General features: G+C 40.6%; 1 long non-coding RNA gene across 5 annotated transcripts in view; it reads right to left on the bottom strand.

Moving 5' to 3' along the window:
* Positions 1 to 19957, bottom strand: part of LOC138755740 (uncharacterized) — a 116678-nt gene extending 96721 nt beyond the window's left edge. For 3 of the 5 annotated variants that reach the window (XR_011352518.1, XR_011352521.1, XR_011352520.1), the window contains exons 1-3: positions 19855 to 19957; positions 19492 to 19740; positions 17053 to 17120 (exon numbers count right to left, since the gene is read on the bottom strand). This is a non-coding gene — a long non-coding RNA (uncharacterized lncRNA). Of the gene's footprint in view, positions 1 to 14088; positions 14431 to 16248; positions 16421 to 17052; positions 17121 to 19491; positions 19741 to 19854 lie in introns of those variants that run through there. The other 2 variants (XR_011352519.1, XR_011352517.1) reach the window with 2 other exon arrangements.
* Positions 19958 to 20426: the final 469 nt, after the last annotated feature.

Here is a 20426-nt window from a genome sequence, read left to right as displayed (position 1 = left end):
TCCTGGTTAGATCCAATATTGAATGTTTTGCACTTGGGAAGTAAAAGTTTACCATTTGTAACTCCTGGGAAATGCGACATTGCCATATAACCATATAACCACTTACAGCACAGAACAGGCCAGTTCGGCCCTACTAGTCCATGCCATAGCAAATCCCCACCCTCCTAGTCCCACTAACCAGCACCCGGTCCATACCCCTCTAGTCCCCTCCTATCCATGTAACGATCCAGTCTTTCCTTAAATGTAACCAATGATAGCTCATTCCACATCCCCACCACCCTCTGCGTAAAGAAATTTCCCCTTATGTTCCCCTTATAATTTTTCCCCTTCAATCTTAAACCATGTCCTCTAGTTTGAATCTCCCCCTTTCTTAATTGAAAAAGCCTATCCACATTTACTCTGTCTGTCCCTTTTAAAATCTTAAACACCTCTATCAAGTCCCCTCTCAATCTTCTACGCTCCAGAGAAAAAAGCCCCAGTCTACAAAACCTTTCCCTGTAACTCAAACCTTGAAATCCTGTCAACATTCTCGTGAACCTTCTCTGTACTCTCTCTATTTTGTTTCTATCTTTCCTACAATTTGGTGACCAAAACTGTACACAGTACTCCAAATTTGGTACTCCAAATTAGGTCAACTCTGCAGGTGCATCTATTCACAACACCGAAAATATTGGCTGCCTCTTGTGATATCACAGTAGTTGGCAGCTTAATTTTTTTTAATTTTTCACACTATGAACCTTATTAACCAAAATACATATAAACGTTTCTCTCTTGAATATTCACAGTGTCATTTTCTCCCAACTGCCTGCATGGTCGATGTGGCGGTTGGCGCAATACCATTACAGCAACAGCGTCCCAAGTTTGAATCCGGTCTATGAGGAGTTGGTGCATTTTCCCCACGTTTGTGTGGGTTTTCCCCGGGTGTTCTGGTCTCCTCCAAAATGTGCAGGGGTTGTAGGTTGATTAGCATATTTGAGCGGCACAGACATGTGGGCCAGAAGGGCCTGTCACTGTTCTGTACATCTAATTTAAATTGTATTTAATTCACAAGAATGCTTCAGTGTTCATCTTCTGGTACAAAAGCAACCAGTGGAGAATGGCATATTTTGTTCGAGAAGCTCAAAGTGTTGCATGCTGGTTAATGAAGGGGAAAAGTAGTGTAGCTTGTGGGAAGGGAATAGGATGCTTAGAAAAGGAGGAAGGGTACTTAAAATCGATGGATATTCTGCTCGCAATGTTTTAGAATAAATTGCACTTTAAATGAAATATCTTCTCAATGCAAAATGGGCAACGTTTTGCCCAGAATTCACTGATTTCACATTACACACATGGTTGCTCCCTGCTGAGGTTCAGAAGATATAAAGCTCCCTACATGTCTGAATTTGCTCATTACACCTCTCCATTTGACACCTGAATAACAGAATAATTAATGAGTTCATTTTAATTAATTTCTTACAATTTTCTTTTGTCAGCTATGATTGCTCAACACCTCATTTAGGATATCGTTAGCGACCAGAGCTGAGAGTGGCCGCCTGTGACCTGTAGTCTTCCTTGAGGGACAGAAATAGGCTAGTGATTTAATAATCCTGTAATACCTGCCATTGCATTTAATGCAATTTATGAAAATTGTTTTTGTCTTATCATTTGGAGGGAGTGAACAGTTCTAACACACAATTTCACTTTGTTTTAAATAAATTCAAAAGGAAATACTAGACATGCTGCTCTTCCCATTTAATTAGTCCATACAGTTGGCTACACAAAGACATAATAGATCCAACCAGAGAAATATAATGTTTCAAGCCACTTACCAATTATTAGCTGCATTATTCTTACTGATAAGTGCTGGATAAGGCATTTTTTCTCTTTCATAAAATAGCAAGATGCACACAGTTTAAGTCTTGTGTGTTGCACAGGTGAATCAGCAGTAAATGTTGATTATTAGACCAGGAAATTCCCACAGTTAATTCCTTCCTCACAGATTGAGGCAGCACAAAGTGGTTTGGGAAATTTTGGCTATCATCTCCCATACTGCTCGCTGGAGTGGTGATTCCTTCCAGAAATCAAATCATAAAGCAACTGGAGTGTGAAGCCAAGTATGTAAAGGGGAAGTGGGGGTAGGGGGGCAAAGGGAAATAAATGTAGCCTCAACATCCTGTGTATTTATTCCTCATCATAAGTTATAAACTATTTTGAAACAAATCTTCTTGTTTGGGGTGGCACTGTTACATAGAGGTTAGAGCAACTATTACAGCGGCAGGGGCTCAGGTTCAAATCCAGTTCTGTCCGTAAGGAGTTTGAATGTTATCCCCGTGACCTGTGTGGGTTTTCTCTGGGTGCCCCGGGTTTCCGCTCACCCTCCAAAACGTACGAGGTTAGTAGGCTAATTGGGTGAAATTGGGTGGCACAAGTTTCATGGGTTGGAAGGGCCTTCTTCCCTGCTGTATCATTAAAATGCATAAAAAATAAACAGAGCATGTATTTTCTCCTGTTTGAAAGACAGCATTAATAGAAAGTTTTTTTTTAATTTCAGAAATTCCCACAGTGCTCAGCAGCCAATAGAAGGTCCTTTGAAATGTCACCTCTTAAACAAGGTAAAGAAATCCTTCAATAGGACTGAGAAAATGAACCAAAATTTTTTTTTTTTGGTCAGACTTTGTTTGAAGGATAAATGGCGCTCAGGTAACATAATCAAGGCAAATAATTAAATTGTAGGTGTAGCTAAGGTGTTCCTTTCCCTGCAAATTGCCTCTCCTAATCAAACTTTGCAACATCATGTCAAATGCCTTCAAATTTAGGTTTGACTCAATTTAAGACTTAATTTGTAAACATTTCCTACTTTTGTCAGAACTATTTTAAAACCAATAGAATTATGGTCATTGCACCAAAGCGCTCACCTATTGACACATGAGCCACTTGCTCCTTTTCATTTCGCGAGAGGAAGTTGAGCGTAGCCTTTCTCTCATATGGCCGTCAATAGAGTGCTTCTAGAGGGTAGCATAGCTTTTAGCGTAACACTTAGAGTGCCATTGACCAGGGTTTGAACCTGGCTCTATCTGTAAGGAATATGTTCATTTTTCCCATGTCTGTGTGGGTTTCCTCCTGGTGCTCCAGTTTCCTCCCACCCCTGAAAATGTGAGGGGTTGTAGGTTAATTGGGTATAATTGAGCCGCATGGGGTTTGTGGGCTTGAAGGACCTTGATGCACCATCACTATTCACAAAATACATTGTGAAACTGATTGTTACAAACCCAGAGGACCCCAAAACCCTGCAGCAATAGATATTCACCAAGACAAATGGTTACTTACCAGCCTATAATTTCCAGTGTTACAAACCCAGAGGACCCCAAAACCCAGCAGCAATAGATATTCACCAAGACAAATGGTTACTAAAACAAAAGTTGATTTTAATTATCATTAAACATGAAAACAGAATCACATTGACATCCTGCAGGCTTTGATCACCCTTTTCTAGGAGTCTTTCTCTGATGTGATCAGACTTGAATTGAGCCACACATGCATCATATCAGTTCCTTGAAGTCAGTGGTTCTCAACCTTTTTCTTTCCACTCACTTTAAGTATTCCCTATGCCATAAGTGTTCTGTAATTAATAAGGGATGACTTAAGGTGGTATGTGATTGGAAAGACAAAATTTGAAAACCACTATTTTAATCATTCCAAATTGATTCATTATGTGCACAGTTTCATATCTCCAAAGGAACTGGGCCAATGACAATTTTTCTCAAGCAAAATATTTCAGTAATAATTGGGTCTAGAGCAGTGATTCTCAACCTTCCCTTCCTACTCACATACCACCTTAAGCAATCAATTACTAATCACAGAACACTTATGGCATAGGGAATACTTAAAGTGGTATGTAAGTGGAAAGTAAAAGGTTGGGAACCACTGCTCTAAGTGGACAGCAGCAGAGACATCTCTGCAGTTACAGGTTTGCCCCTACTCCAACAGGAACCACATGTATTCGTCCACCAACTCTCCAGAAGGTATATGGAATAGATGACTTTTGTCGGGGTCTGATACTGCCTCTGCCAGAGCTCCATTGCGGCTGGGTAATTATTGCAGTCTCTGATCATCTGAAAAACGCAGTGGACACCTTGAGTGAAGAGTAGGTCTCGTTTATCTTCCTCACTCTGCACGTTGTTGCATCTCATGACAGTGTTGATGCAGTACAGTCATTGATCAAATTTGATGGAGGCCTCTGGATTTTTAGGGTCAGTGTCCAGTTTATCCACCTGTATTGCCTTGTACATGGCACAAAAATTATGGTGATTAAATTGCAGTGCGATTGATTAACCACGTTAGACTGAGTTGTGATTAATAAGCTTTAATCATTGTTACAAGATCAAACCAGCAACCACAAAGAAGGCATATCACACAGGGGTAAAGATGAACAATTACTTTATTAACAAAAAATTCACCTTCAAACTTTAATTCAAAATCCCCCCTTTTATAACAATGCCCACTGGTTCCTATGCAAATTCCTATAACAGTGGAAAACTAATAAGTTCCCCAGCCTAAATATAATATATGTAATTAAAGTCTAAATTATATTTCCAACCAGCCCACAGAAAAACTTAGACACAAAAAAAATACAAAACACATAAGACTCACAAAATTTCGATCTCAACCAAAGTAAATATCACAAACAAAATTCAGTTTGTTTGGTAAACTGAAGCCAAAAAATCTTTGAAAGAGAGAGATCACAAAATTTGAAGTTGTCTTCTTGTGTTGCTTGCAGAGAGAGGAACAATGGCTTGGTCTGGATCCTTCTGGCTGCCTTCGGAATGTTCATCCCTTTTTGAAATCCCAACATTCTAAACTGTCCTCCAGACCATGACTCATGCTCTGGGCCTTCTTCCACTCCACAGCACCACCCAGTTGTGGTTTATTGTCCAAGTCCAGAAATTTTTAGATAATTTTCTGCACATGCCCAGTCTGTCTCCCTGTCTCAGCAATCTACCTTCACCTTGGCTCTTAAAGGCAAACTGCCACTTTTTAACATAAAACCACACAACACATAGGTCAAAATACAATGCAGAAATCTGTAACACCTCCCCTGCTAAAAAAACAAAAAATTGGTCCACAAGAACAAATTTTTCACAATTAATGGAAGTATTACATAAATAAAATAAACATTCCATTTTTTTTACAGTAAGTATGTGATTAGATCTTATTTACCCAGATTAACATCTTGACAAACAATCTGCTATTATGTTATCCGTCCTCTTTGTGTGTGTAATAATTAAGCCATACTCTTGTAATAGTAAGCTCCAATTCAATGACTGTCTGTTCTTATATTTCATTTTAGACAGAAAAACTAATGGATTATGATCAGAATATATTATTAATGGTATTTGAGCAGTACAAATATACACATGAAAATGTTGCAATGCTAAAACAAGTGCTAATAACTCATCAATGGTTGAATAATTTTGTTGACGGTCATTAAACTTTTTTGAGAAGTACGAAATGGAATGTTCTACTGCATCACCATCCTTCTTCTGTAACAGTACAGCACCAATCACTTCATCACTGGCTTCCACAGCTAAAGAGAATGGCTTTTCAAAGTTAGGGGCACAAGTACAGGCTGATGGCATAAAATGGTCTTTAACTTCAGAAAAGCTTCCTGGCATGCATCTGACCAGATAAATTTTTCTTTCTTTCCAAGTAGTTTTGTTAATGGGAGTGCAATTTCTGCAAAGTTTTTACAAAATCTATGAAAGTAGCCAATCATACCCAGAAATCTCCAAGAGTTTTCTTATCATCGGGGATAGGGAATGCAGTAATAGACAATATGTTCGCTCCAACCTGTGCCATCTGTCCCTGTCCTACACATAACCCAGATAAATTACAGTGGCATGTCCAAACTCACTTTTGTGCAAATTCACTGTGAGGTGTGCTTCCACCAGTCTCTGAAATAACTGCTCTAATTCAAGCATGTGTTCTTCCTATGTATCCGTACTAATTACTAAATCATCGATATAGGCTCCTGTTTGCTCTAAACCCTGAATTACTGCATTAATCATTCTTTGAAATGTGCCAGATGTGTTTTTCATCCCAAAAGGCATAACATTATACTCATAAAATAACAAATACAGAAATCTCCCTGCCTTTCTCTGCCAAAGGAACACACCAGTATCCTTTTAAGAGATCAATCTTTGTAAGAAACTTAGCCTTCCCCACCTTATCTATACAATCATCTTTTCTAGGAACAGGAAACACTTAAGTGTTTGTCACCATGTTTACCTTTTGATAATCTGTACAAATCCTAATTGAGCCATCTGGCTTAGGCACCAGAACACAGGGTGAACTCCAATTTGAACTTGATTTTTGGATGATGTCATTTTTGAGCATATAATCCACCTCTTGATCCAACAATCTGCTCTTTTCCTGATTAGCTCGGTAAGGATGCTGCTTAATAGGCTTAGCATCACCGACCTCCACATCATGACAAGCCACAGTAGTTCTTCTTGGAACATCTGGGAATATATCCTTAAATTTCATAAGTAATGTCTTCATTTCTTCCCTTTCTGATTTAGTCAAATGCATTAATTTGGTGTCTAAGTTTTGCAAAACTATAGAATTTTCAAGCCTGGAGCTTATCACTTTCTGTGCTCCATGACCTTCCACAAAACTTATCTCCTCCTTACTTTCCTCTATAACTATCACCTTGTTAGGAATCCTAGTCTCCTCCTCAATCATTTTCTCAAAGTAAGGTTTAAGCAAGTTCACGTGACAGACCTGTGTCTCTCTTCGATGATCAGGCATCTCAATGACATAGCTGACCTGGTTAATTTTTGATTTCACCTTATATGGTCCTGAAAACTGAGCTCTCAAAGGGGTTGACTGCTTTGGAAACAAAACCAATACTTTGTTGCCAGGTTTAATGTCCCTAATTTTTGCTTTTTGATCATACCGAATTTTCATTTTTCCCTGAGCAGTATTTTTAATTTTTTCTTGCCCTTTCGCAAGTCTGATGTAATCTGTTTTTAAATTTAAAAACATAATCCAACAGATTTGATTGTATATCATCCCAATCCTTTTTATTTTCCATGCAATATTTTTCACAGTTAAATGGAACCTTTCCAAGGCCCCTCAACTTTCAGGATGATAGAAAGATGACACAATTTGATGGGCTCCCAATTCATACACCACCTGTTGAAATATTCCAGACATAAAATTACTCCCTTGGTCCTATTGAGTTTCCCTTGGTAGGCCAAACAGTTTGAAAAAAATTAGCATAGCCTTCACAATCGTCTATGCTTTTATGTTTGTCAGGGGAATAGCCTCTGGAAACCTTGAAGCTGTGCACATGAGTGTTAACAAATATTCATTTCCTGACTTAGTTTTTGGCAATGGGCCAACACAATCCACTATCAATTTTAAGAAGCGCTCCCCGAAAGCGGGGATGGGTTGTGAAGTGCCACTGGTGGTCCTTGATTAGGCTTGCCCACCAGTTGACAAGTGTGACAAGTTCTACAAAAGTTCACAACTTCCTTTCTTAATTTTGGCTAATTAAATTGTTTCCATATCTTTTCTATTGTCTTCTTCACTCCAAGATGACATCCTAAAGGAGTACTATGAGTCAACTTTAATATTTCATTCCTGTAAGTTTTGGGAATTACAACTTGCCTTATTACCACCCAGTTTTCACTGGCAGGTATCACATGTGGTCTCCACTTTCTCATCAATATTCCATCTTGAACAAAGTAACCTATTGGCACAGTTTCAATTTTATGGTTAGACAGAACCTTGTATCTTTTCCCAGCAAAATCAGGATCAATGCTTTTGTCTAGCTATTAATTCTTCTCTTGAAAACAGCAATTCTTGCCTCCACTACAGGATCATCACAGACTTTTTCTACCTCTATCTCTTTTCTAGACATGGCTCTAGTAATGGACTCATAAACCAATGGCTTACTTGTGAGTTTCACTGCAGGTATAACTTTACCCTATGCTAAATGATTTCCTAACTAAAGAGAAACTTTGTCCACTGGCAGACTTGATCTTATCCCTATCGTAACCAGGCAATTAACTAAGTCTGATTTCATCACTATTCTATGCAAAGTTATAGGCTCTGCTTCACCACCAATTCCTTTAATTAAATTCACATCTTCACTATCAGCCTCCTCACCAAAATTCAAAATGTTGCTTAATACAAGCGATTGGGCTGCTCCAGTATCCCACAGGATTTTAACTGGCACTTGATTGGATCCTTCTTTAACCAAAATGAAACCTGCAGTCATGAATGGTTTAAAAATATCCCTAACTTTCTCACTCTGAACACAGGCAGTTGGTACCACCCCTTTCTCTTTCTTCCTTTTCAGTACAGGACAATTTGCTATTATGTGCCCTGGATTCTTACAATAGTGGCAAACAACATTTGAAAATTTTTCCTTCACCCATTTCTCTTCCTCTCTTCCTTTAACCTCACTTCTAAATTTTCTTTCTACTCTACTTGGATTATCAGCAGTATTCCTTTGAAAGGTTTTTACTGGTGTCCACTTAGGCTTGTGAGTTAAAGCATATTCCTCTGAGAATTTAGCCAATTCTTGCCAAGTTTTTATATTTTTCTCTGCCAAGTACACTTGAATATCATCAGGAACACAATTTTTTTAAATCTCCTCAATCAGAATGATTTCCCTCAATAAATCAAAGTTATTTTTTCCTTTCATTGCAGCACACCACCGATCAAAATACACAACATTTCAATAAGTAAAATCCAGGTAAGATTGGGTTGCTGCTTTTTTAAAATCTCCTGAACTTTTGTCTACAAGCCTCTGGGACTAGTTCATAAGATCGGAGTATATCCTGGTTTACAAATTCATGATCAGCTGCTTGTTGTACGGTGAGACACAAATACACCTGTTGGGCTTTCCCTTTAAAACACTTTGTAGCAGGAGTGACCACTTATCTTGTGGCCATTTTAAATTTACAGCTACTTTCTCAAAATGCTGAAAAAACTGGTCTATTTCAGCTTCCTCAAATGGAGGAACTAATCTCACTTCTCTACTTACCAGCACATGGGTTTTGGGCTTCTCCCTCTCTTTGCATTAGGGTCAGCTTTAATTTAGCTAGTTCTAGCTCATGCTTCCGTTCTTTCTCTCTCTCTCTCTCTCTCTCTTCCCTTTCTGCCTGACTTACTGCTTCCCATTCGGCCTTCCTTTCTGCCTCTCTTTTTTCCTCTATCTCTTCCCTCTCTGCCTGCCTTACTGCTTCCCATTCGGCCTTCCTTTCTGCCTCTCTTTTTTCCTCTATCTCTTCCCTCTCTGCCTGCCTTACTGCTTCCCATTCGGCCTTCCTTTCTGCCTCTCTTTTTTCCTCTATCTCTTCCCTCTCTGCCTGCCTTACTGCTTCCCATTCGGCCTTCCTTTCTGCCTCTCTTTTTTCCTCTATCTCTTCCCTCTCTGCCTGCCTTACTGCTTCCCATTCGGCCTTCCTTTCTGCCTCTCTTTTTTCCTCTATCTCTTCCCTCTCTGCCTGCCTTACTGCTTCCCATTCGGCCTTCCTTTCTGCCTCTCTTTTTTCCTCTATCTCTTCCCTCTCTGCCTGCCTTACTGCTTCCCATTCGGCCTTCCTTTCTGCCTCTCTTTTTTCCTCTATCTCTTCCCTCTCTGCCTGCCTTACTGCTTCCCATTCGGCCTTCCTTTCTGCCTCTCTTTTTTCCTCTATCTCTTCCCTCTCTGCCTGCCTTACTGCTTCCCATTCGGCCTTCCTTTCTGCCTCTCTTTTTTCCTCTATCTCTTCCCTCTCTGCCTGCCTTACTGCTTCCCATTCGGCCTTCCTTTCTTTTCCATTTTCTATACTCTTCTTGTACCTCATTTGCTCCTTGTTGCCTACACCTGCTATATACCTCTCTCGCTCTCTTCCATTTTACCAGATTGCTAATATCCCTTGAAAACCAAGGTTCCCTGTGCCTGTTAATTAATCCTGACAGGAACATTGTATATATTTGCATGCTATATGTAAATGTCATGACCTTTCCTGGTTGACCCTGCTCTCACTGGCCGGCTCGTGATTCCTCCCCCTTTCTTCACCATAACGGCTGTCATGCCACAAGCCTGCACCCAGTTCCAATACGGGTCAGTGTGAGCGACCAAAATGGGGATGCTGTCCATCTCTTGTAATTAAAAGCCTTCAGTCTCGGCAACTTCAGTCTTTGTGTAATTGATGGTGCATCAATTTTATTTACAAGAACTTTTGAGAACATGGACAAGTACGTGAAGTTGGATCAAATGGATATCGACCCGAGGGAACCCAAGGCAGCTGACAGGTTCGCGCTCTGGCCCTGCTGTTTCAAAAAGTTCCTCACAGCCTCCGCAGCAGCTATTCAGGATAATGAGGACAAGCTCCAGAAGCCTGTGAGCCACCGGATCTCCATGGCGTCCAAATCTCACTTGGCAGAGATTTGTGGCAGTTGCACAGTAACATTGACTGTCGGGGGCATAGTATACCAGGACTTTAAACTCCTCGTATTGCCACAGCTACGTGGTTTTGAGGACTTCCTGATGGCAACCGTGATTATTGTCCACACAGATGAGGACAGACTGAAGCTCCTCTTCTCACGAGTCAGACCCCTAGTCTTCCCCATGATCAATGCTGCCAAACTGTATGCAGAGGACATGAGTGCATTGAAGACCCAGTATCGCAGAAGAGTGAACAAGGTTTATGCATGGCATCTCTTGGCTACCAGGAAGCAGTAACTCAGTGAGTTGAGCGCCGAATACCTACAGGCCCTCCGGGGCTCTCTGCAGGGCATGCAAATAAAAATCCATGACGGCCATCCAGAATGCAGAGGATCTCATTTGGGATTCCAATGTGGCTTGAATCTGATCCAGATACATAAGATAGCAACTTCTGGAGCAGAGGGTACTCGAACTGAAAGGTCTGGTTATATTAACAGAAATGCTGAGGTGGCCCTCCAAAGCTCAGATGACTACTTGGCTTCCTGTGGGCCACCACAGGTGCCGCTATCTTGTGATGTGGACTGTCTCATACAGGGAATGAATGGTCACAGGCATCATCACACTCCTCTAGCCACCTGACCTCGGCCACCATGATGGGTTATCCCCCAAATGCTACTTCTTTGGGCAGGGTAAGCACCTGAGGAAATATTCCCCTGCCAAGAAGGTGGAATGTGCTAGATGTGGAAAAATTGGACATTGCACAAAAATCTACCAGTCTAACCTGCCCGCGAAACCTAACAGTGCTGCATGCAGACAACCACCACCCCGAGCAGCACAATTAGCGCCATCCTCTATGCGGACTAATGACACCATGTGCAAGTCATAGGGGCCACCATTTTGGACCACGTGGCCTGTGCTATGTTCTTGGGCCTGCAGCACCACAGGGGAACAGTGAATGTGGCCATCTTGGGAACACGGGCTCTCATTGGATGTGGACAGTGAGTCCATATTGGCCTCCATCACCCTGAAGCAAAAGGGACCACACAAACTTGGCAGGTCCATGATGGACATCTAGGTAAATGGGCACTAATGAACTGTGTGTTGGATAGCAGGAGCACTTAAAATTTAATTCACCCCGATACTGCTAAACATCTATCCCTCAAAGTGCGGCCAGCCAACCATAAGATATCACTTGTGTCCAAATCCCATATGGTAGACTTCCACAGGTCCTGAATGGTGATTTTGACTTATGGAGGCACAGTTTACAAATACCTCAGACTTCTTGTCATGCTGCAGCTCTCTGCCCCTTTGCTGCTGGGGATGGACTTCCAGTGCCAATGTTCTATGGCACCCATCCCCCCTTAACTATTTTCAATTACCAGATCCTAGACAGACCTCTGCACATGACCTGTGGGCTAACAACACTCAAAGTCACCAATCCACCACTGTTCATGAACCTCACCACCAACTGCAAGCCGGTGGCCACCAGGAGCAGGTGATATTGTGCCACAGACAGCTTTAATCAAGTCAGAGGTTCAGTGTTGGTTGGGCAATGGCATTATTGAGGCTACCAATAATTCCTGGAGGGCTGAGGTGGTTGTAGTCAAGAATGGGGCGAAGAACAGGATGATCATGGACCATAGCCAGACCATCAACCAGTACATTAAGCTCAATCCATATCCCCTCCCCTACATATCTGATATGGTTAATCAATTTGCACAATATTGGGTATTCTCCTCAATTGACCTTAAGTTGGCATATCACCAGCATTCGATCCATCCGGAGGACAACCAGTATACTGCGTTTGAGAGGGATGGCCGTCTCTACCACTTCCTTCAGCATCATCAATGGGGTCTTCATTTTCCAGTGGGAGATGGATTACATTGTGGACCACCCTAAACTGTAGGCCACATTTCCATATCTTGACAATGTGACTATCTGTAGCCACAACCTGCAGGCCAACCTTCGAAAATTCCTCCAGGCTGCAAAGCTCTTGAACCTTACTTGTAACAGGGAGAAATGTATGTTCTGGAAAACCTGACTAGTCATTCTTGGCTGCATGTTTGAAAAGGGCATAATTGGCTCTGACCCCAACCATTTGCACCCCCTACCCCACACCCTCAGAGCCCATTGGTTTCCCCTTTTACTATGCTCAATAGATCCCCAACTTTGCGGACAAGGCTCACACATTAGTAAAAGCCACCTATTTTTCCCTGTCAGCAGAGGCCTGCGCAGCCTTTGGCCATATCAAGGATGACATCACCAAGGCGGCGATGCATGCAATAGATGAGTTCACACCTTTCCAGGTGGAGAGTGAGATGTCTGACTTTGCCTTGGCTGCCACGCTCAACTTTTATTTTACTTTCAATGGATGATATTAAGCTCTCACCTTTATTTTTAAAGATGTAGTCATGGACCATAGTTACATGAACCTAGGCCCTAGTTGCACTAATCTTTGTTGACTATATGGAACATTCCTTCTCGCAAGCCCATTCTACCACACAGCACCATAAAAAATTGTATCTGTATTCTTAGTAAGTTAGTTGTAGGTTGGTATAGGGTCACACACAGGTCACAGCACCTATATAGAGAACTATTGTTTTCAAAAGAAAAGAGTTCTTTCTCGGAATTGATTTGCCTTGGACAGACAGAGCTAATTTGTTTCAAGTGGGTCTTAATTATTCAAGAACTGTTGAAGGAAGTCATCTGTTTTTAATCAAAGCCACTTAAGCCTCTTGAACAGAGATGAGGTCAGAGGTAGTTATGGATATGAAATGGTTTCGAAAAAGGAACAGAATTTTGGTAAAAATAAAACTGATGGTCATGTGATTTACAAGAATTGGGACTCACCTCAGTAATGATGTAATGGTCAAATATATTACTGAATTTAGACATTTTGTTTTCAGTTTTTGGAGTTCACAGAAGTCAAAAACCTGTGATATACAGCGGTTGAAACCTGGTGAAAGAGAGGGTTGAGTTACACTGACCAAACTTGGTGCTGATTGTTGTGTATTAATCTTGGAAGAAGGGGAACACAGAATCAGTGGCTTTTGAATTAGTGAAGACCATTTTACTGTCTCTTTGGAAAAGAGGAAAGAATTCTACTGGGTCTATTTTTGTGTTTGGCCACTTTGTTTAACTCTTGTCTGGGTTTGTGAATTCATTGTTGAAGAAAATAGCCACATTCGCTGTCTTTGAGAAGAGGGCAGATTCTTTGTGTGGAAAACATAATTGTGAGTAAAAGAGGCCTGAGGATATAATGTTTAAAAGTTCTTGATAATTATTTCTGAACTGAGAATTTGAGACCTTCAAGCAAGTCTAAAATGATGATGAACTTTTAAAGATTGACTTTTCAGAGTGAGACTTGGAATTACACACACACACACACACACACACACACACACACACACACACACACACACACACACACACACACACACACACACACACACACACACACAATGCATTTACATTTGCATATAGTGGGGGTTAAGTTGAGAGTTAAGTAAGTTTAGAGTTAAGTAAGAAATGTTATGTTATTAAAATTTTATGAAAAGCTATTATTTTGAAATGGTCATTGTCCATTGAATTTTCAATTGTTGTTCCAATGTTAGTGCTAACAAAACTCTTTTGTCCCAAACATAATTAAAAGGGTTATTAGTTTGTAACACTTTGCTATTTCTGCCAACTTTACTATGTCACCGAAGACTCTTGTAAACTTCTACAGGTGTACCGTGGAGAGCATTTTGAGAGGTTTCATCACTGCCTGGTATGGAGGCCCCAACGCTCAGGACAAAAATAAACTCTCGAGGGTTGTTAATTTGGCCTGTGACATCATGGGCACCAAACTTCACTCCATTGAGGACATCTTCATGAGGCGGTGTCTTAAAAGAGCAGCCTCTGTCCTCAAAGACTCTCATCACCCAGGTCCTCTTCACTCTTCTACCATCGGGGAAAAGGGCACTTGGTGGCACAAGGACAGCTTCTTCCTTGCTGCCATCAGATTCCTGAATAATCAATTAAGCAAAGACACTGCCTCACTTTTCTTGAAATATTATTTTTAATTTTTATGGTTATGGTGTAAGATGGTTACAATATGAATGTTTTCTCTATGATGCTGCTGTGAACCCTGAATTTCCTGACTTGTTCATGACAATAGATTCTGGTTCTAGTTCTGTGTGATCCCACCTCTCCTCTCTGCTATTCACTGGGACCACTCTCTGTGACTCTCTCATTTACTCATCCCTCCGCACCCTCCCAACCCTCTGCATGTCCCCAGATGCAACAAATACAGGATTTCTTTTGTCCTCACTTATCATCCCACCAGCCTCCACATCCAACACATTATCCTCTGGAATTTCTGGTAATTACAACAGGATCCCACTATCAGGCATATCTTCTCCTCTCCTCCCTCCCTGCCTTCCATAGGGACACTCTTGTGCAATCATTCCTCCCTACCAATCTCATGCCCCCCTCCCCCCCCCACACCAGACACCTTCCACTGTGGCCACAGGAGGTGCCATTACCTGCACCCACACCTCCTTCTTCACCACAAACCGGGGTCCCAAACAAGTCTTTTAATTGAAGCACTTTATATATATCCACAGGATTGATTTACTGGATCTGGAGCTTCCTTTGTGGCTTTCTCTACATTGGAGAGACCAGTCACAGACTGGGAGTTCGCTTCAGTGAGCACCTTCGCTCTGTCTGCACCAGTAACAGAGACCTCTCAGTGCCCAACCATTTCAGATGTGTCCACCACTCCCATGCTCACATGTCCATCTATGGCCTCATTTACTATCCCATCAAACCACCTGTAAATTGGAGGAACAACACCTGATTTTCCAGTTGGGCATTCTACATCCAGATGGCATTAACATTGACTTTTCCAATTTCTGCTAGCCTGCTCTCCTTTCCTCCTCCCTTTCCTTCCACCCTCTCAGATCTCCATCCCTTTCCCTCATTATTCACCTTGTCATCCCTCCTCCCCTTGCTTGCTGCTGTGGCCTCTCCCTTCTCCTCATTACCTCCTGCCTTTGCAAGCACATCTTCCCCCCCATTACCTTTTTAGTTTGGATGCCGGCTGACATTTTCCCATACCATGATGAAGGGCTCAACCCCAAAATGTTTGTTATGTATTTTTATCTTTGCTATATAAAGGACACTGTTTGGCCAGCTTAGTTTCTCCAGCGTTGGATTTTTACTTTTTCTCCTTCTCCCCTCGTACTTCCCACTGCAACCATAGGTGGGTGCAACACTTGCAGTTTCTCCTCCCTTGCCGCCATTCCAGCTGAGGCAGAGGTTCATCAACACCTCTTCCAACCCAGCCAACTGCATTCCCTTTGAAACTAAGTACAAGCGATCATTTTGCAAAGCACCTCCACTTCACATCTGCTGCCTTGAAGTTGCAGTTGTGTGCCATTTTAACTTTCCTTCCCATTTCTCAAAGGCCTGTCTGCTTTGTTCATTGCCACAGAAAGGTCAAATAAAAATTGGAAGAATAATATCTTGTATTTCACTTAGGTAACTTGCAACCTGATTGGATGAAAATTACATTTTCCAATTTCAGAAGGACCCAATTCTCTCCTCCCAACTAATTTTCTACTCCCTTTGTTCACCACCCCTCTCTCTTCACTCAGCTCATTCTAGTTGCCATTCATTCCCTCTCAATCTTGTTCCATCTATCACCTACTGCCCTCTATCTCATCTTCACTTGCACTTTATATATTGGCAATCTTTCCTCAATCTGAATGCAAGGTCTCAAATCTGAAGGGTCAACTGTTTCTCTCTCCACAAACTCTCCCTGAACTGCTAATTGTTCCACATTATTTGCTTTATTTTTTTTTCGGCATTTATGGTGTTTTGCATTTGATTTATTCTTCATCTCCTCATGCACAGTTTGTTGTCATTCCACTGAGGAACAAACCTCACATATGCATTTTTCTGGTCTGCTTTATCCAGCTTGTAGCTCTCCGATTGCCAGTAATACAAATTAAGCTGAGAAAAAAAGTCATTTATGTCAAAAGTGAATACCTTCAGCAATGGCCTTGAAATGACTATGAAGAGCTGTGTGAAAACCAATGACATTCAAAGGCATTGGGTGGAGTTAAATTTTATTCAACAGTAAAGGAGTTGATTTGCATTCCTTCAACAGTCCTTCGACTGATAAACACACAGGGCCATTTCAAGATCAATAATGCGAATGCATCAGCGTCTCTTTTATATTGGAAATCCTCATTACATTTAATACAATTCTGTTTGGTTTCTAATGTGCGAGTGTAGATATGGAAACATGTGAGGCAATGTATAGGAAACATCTTGACAATGAAACTGCTGACAGTTCTCCGGTGATCTCATCTTAGCAATATAACAGATTTCCACTGCTGTGCCCATATCCAGGGAGATGAGAAAACACACCAAGATTCCTATTCAAAATATAAATACAAAAAAGCACACACAGAGAAGTGGCTGGGAATAATTCTTACTTTGATTATATATTCCTAACTACAGGTCTATTCATGGGAACACTGCTTCTTCAACCATTCATTGCTTTCTAGGTCATTGCACTGGTGTGCTGTGAGCAGAAGGTGGCACCATGAGATTGCATGACAGAATCGGTGCGAACTTACCAAGACTTGTGTGTTCACTGGCATCCATCATAATGAAGAGTTATTGCGGGGTCTTCAGAGGTCAGCAGCTTTTGACAATGACAAATAAATTTCCTGTTGTTTGTCTAAAGATTGTATGTAATGAGCAATTTGCCATAAAAAATTTCACTTAAGCACTCACTAGAAACAAATTCTCAAGTAGATCTTTAATCAAGAAAATATATTTAACCAAGAAATTTATGCAACAGGATTTAGTCAGACTTAACTTCTATTTTCAGAGATTAAGACCCAAGAAGCTTAATGATTAGTAAAGATAAGAAATCTCTCAAATTAGTGATATGCTCCAGTAATAATTGAGATCTCTATATTGTGGTGAACTTTCATCCAATGGAGACTCGAGGTTCTGTTTACAATTCCATTGGATGGAATGTGTCTTAGCTGCATCAGACAATTCCCAAATTCTGTAGGAATGTTCTGCGTTAGTTCAGAGTGGAATCTACAATTTTGTATATTTCTGTTTGATTAAGTAAAAATGCCTTCTAAAACCGAACTCAGTCATACATGCTCATTTCAAAAATATACAAACTGCAAAACTTTTTAGACAATACTGAAGCTAAATTTTCACTGCATCTCAGGACATGTGACAATAAACAAAGCTTCCTGACTTTGGACATATCAAGCCAGGTGAACTAAAGTAACCTTTAACAAGTGGGCTCCTCACTCTTGACATCCGTGAAGGACTGAAAACATGACTGCACCCAAGTATGAATCAACAAACCTGATTCATTCATTTCCAGGATGTGAATGTCACTGGCAAGGCCAACATTTACTGCCCTTCAATAATTGGTCCCTAAACTGAGTACTTGCCAGCAATTTCAGAAGGCAGATTGAATTCTATAATTTTCATTGGGTACTAACCACATCTTGGCCTGACCAGGCAAGGTTGGCAGATTTCCTTCCCTGAGTAACATTACTTCAACAGATGGGCTCCTGTGACAATCGACCAGTTTTATAATTACCATTACCATTTCATTCTAGATTTAATTACTTGAATTTAGATTCCCCTACTATTGTGATGGGACTTGAACTCATATCTTCAGATCATTAGTTCAGATCTCAGGATACTAGAACAGAGAACTAATCAATCAGCTGGCCTGAACAAGCTAAGAAGCTAAAATAAATTTGATTGGAGGTGCAAGCCCATCTGCAGTGTGCATTTTGAATTTTGAACAAAGGAACAGAAAGATACAGAAATATCTACAGTGATAGTGCCAACATATGGTTCATATTTCAGATCAATTTGTCAATAAATCAATGAAACAGGTTTAGAAAGGATTAATAGAAGGGAATTGTTCTCATTACTGGAAGGCTCAAGACCTTTCTGGGCAACAGGTTGAAAGGAGAATGTGAGGATTAACTTACTTATTATTTAGAGCAGTCAGAGTCTGAAATTCATCATCTACAAGGATGTGTAGTGTGAAGAAAAGCTTAAACAGGGAAGCAGACAGATACTTAAGAATGAACACAGTGCCGAGCTGTGAGCAAAGAATTGCAGAATGAAAGTGACAGGATTACCCCACAAGACATTATTGACATAATGGGCCAAATGGCCTCTTCTCACATAACAATTCTATGAGAAGAATGGTATATTTTGGGCTTGCTGCTAATATTGCATCACTTATTGAGGATGACATTTGAACCAAACTGTTTTTTGGTAATAATGGGCCAGAAATTGTTGCAAGGTGAGCCACTCCTAATCAGTGCTGCCGCAATGATCCTTCAAACAATGGTTCTCAACCAGTGGGCCATGGCGGGCCACAGGGTCCAATCATTATGTAAGTTAGATAAAGATGTGTTTCTTACAGAGCTGCCTTTGACTTGAACATATTGCTCAGTCATTGCCATTAGTGGGCCATGGCATGTTAGGTCGGAAGCCAGGGGGACCCTAGACTGAAATAGGGTTGAAAACCACTGTTTTATATCGAAGATTTGCAGATCTTCTCATGATCCATGTGCCAAATAGGCAACTGTGAAATCAGACGGACACTTGAGTGGTCAAGAGTAAGTTCAACTTCTTCCTCTTCCCCAGATTAACCTAACAAATTCTATCCAAATCTAAACCCCTGACATTAAGGCAGTTACTAGTCAACAATATCCAAAAGATGAGAATGCTTTTGATAATTGACAAAGCCCTAATTTTGACAAATGTCAAGTTCTTTTATTATGTGTGAAATGTCCCAGATTTGAGAAATATTAAATGATTTTAACAATTATATTCTTTCAATGCAATTAAAATGCCAATAACCTTATACATGCCGAAAATCTCCACTATCCAACACCTAATGGGATTGGTAGATGTTGGATGAATATATTTGCTGAGTTCTTGAGATTGTGTGTTGTTGTGTGGTTAGTGAACTAACCTCCAGGGTGCCCCAATTTTAAACCTCAGTGCTTTTTTACCTTTTTTTTCTCTGCCGTTCTTTTTGGTGGTTGCTTGAATTCTGGTGAAGGGGGTTTTACTGATCTTGTTTTTCTCTCTTGGGTTCATTCCTCTTCTTTTAAATAAATCGATATTCTTCTTCCACCTTGCACAGTTTCAGTAGGTGGCATCACCAGTTTCAATATAAAAGAACTCAGCAAGTTGAAGCTCTGTATCCAAAATTGGAATGCAGCCAGCAAATTAGGGATATTTTTGTCCATGAACAAGTCCTATTGGGAGGCAGTGATAAATTCATTATAAATCATTATAATTGGCATTGATGTAGAAAATAATGTTTATTGTCATATGTATTGGACAATGTACATATACATCAAAATTCTTACTTGCTGCAGCCAAACAGATGCCTCATGAGAAAACCACAATACTGTACACTAAATGAAAAATAAATAATAAATGCAAAAGGTCAGTAGTTGATAAATATTCACACTTACTATAGTGAAAGAGGACAAAATATGACATAATAATAGCACAGACAGTCCTTTTGTGATGTTAAGGGACTTTATGTTTAGTGTAACAAGGGTAGGTTCAAAAGCCTGATAGCTATTGGAAATAAAATTGTCTTGAACCTAAAGACATTGGTCATCATGCTTCTATCATTCGGCCTGAAAGTAGCAGTGAGAAAGAAGGCCTAGTGTGGCCCCATCCATAGATAGATGATCTATACTTGGTTTCAACTTCCTCCTCTTCCCCAGATTAACCTAACAAATTCTATCCAAATCTAAACCCCTGACATTAAGGCAGTTACCAGTCAACAATGGGGAAGTTGTAACCACCACCACAATAACCTAATTGTTTTTGGACCTGTATATATGTTCTTCTCGCTCTTGATTGCTATTTAAACTTTACATTTAAATTAATTTATAATGCAGTGGACGTCGATTCTAGCTATTGAAAC

This window comes from Narcine bancroftii, chromosome 2, assembly GCF_036971445.1.
Source record: "Narcine bancroftii isolate sNarBan1 chromosome 2, sNarBan1.hap1, whole genome shotgun sequence".
Taxonomy (NCBI): Eukaryota; Metazoa; Chordata; class Chondrichthyes; order Torpediniformes; family Narcinidae; genus Narcine; species Narcine bancroftii.
This window is presented reverse-complemented; position numbering and strand designations above follow the sequence as displayed.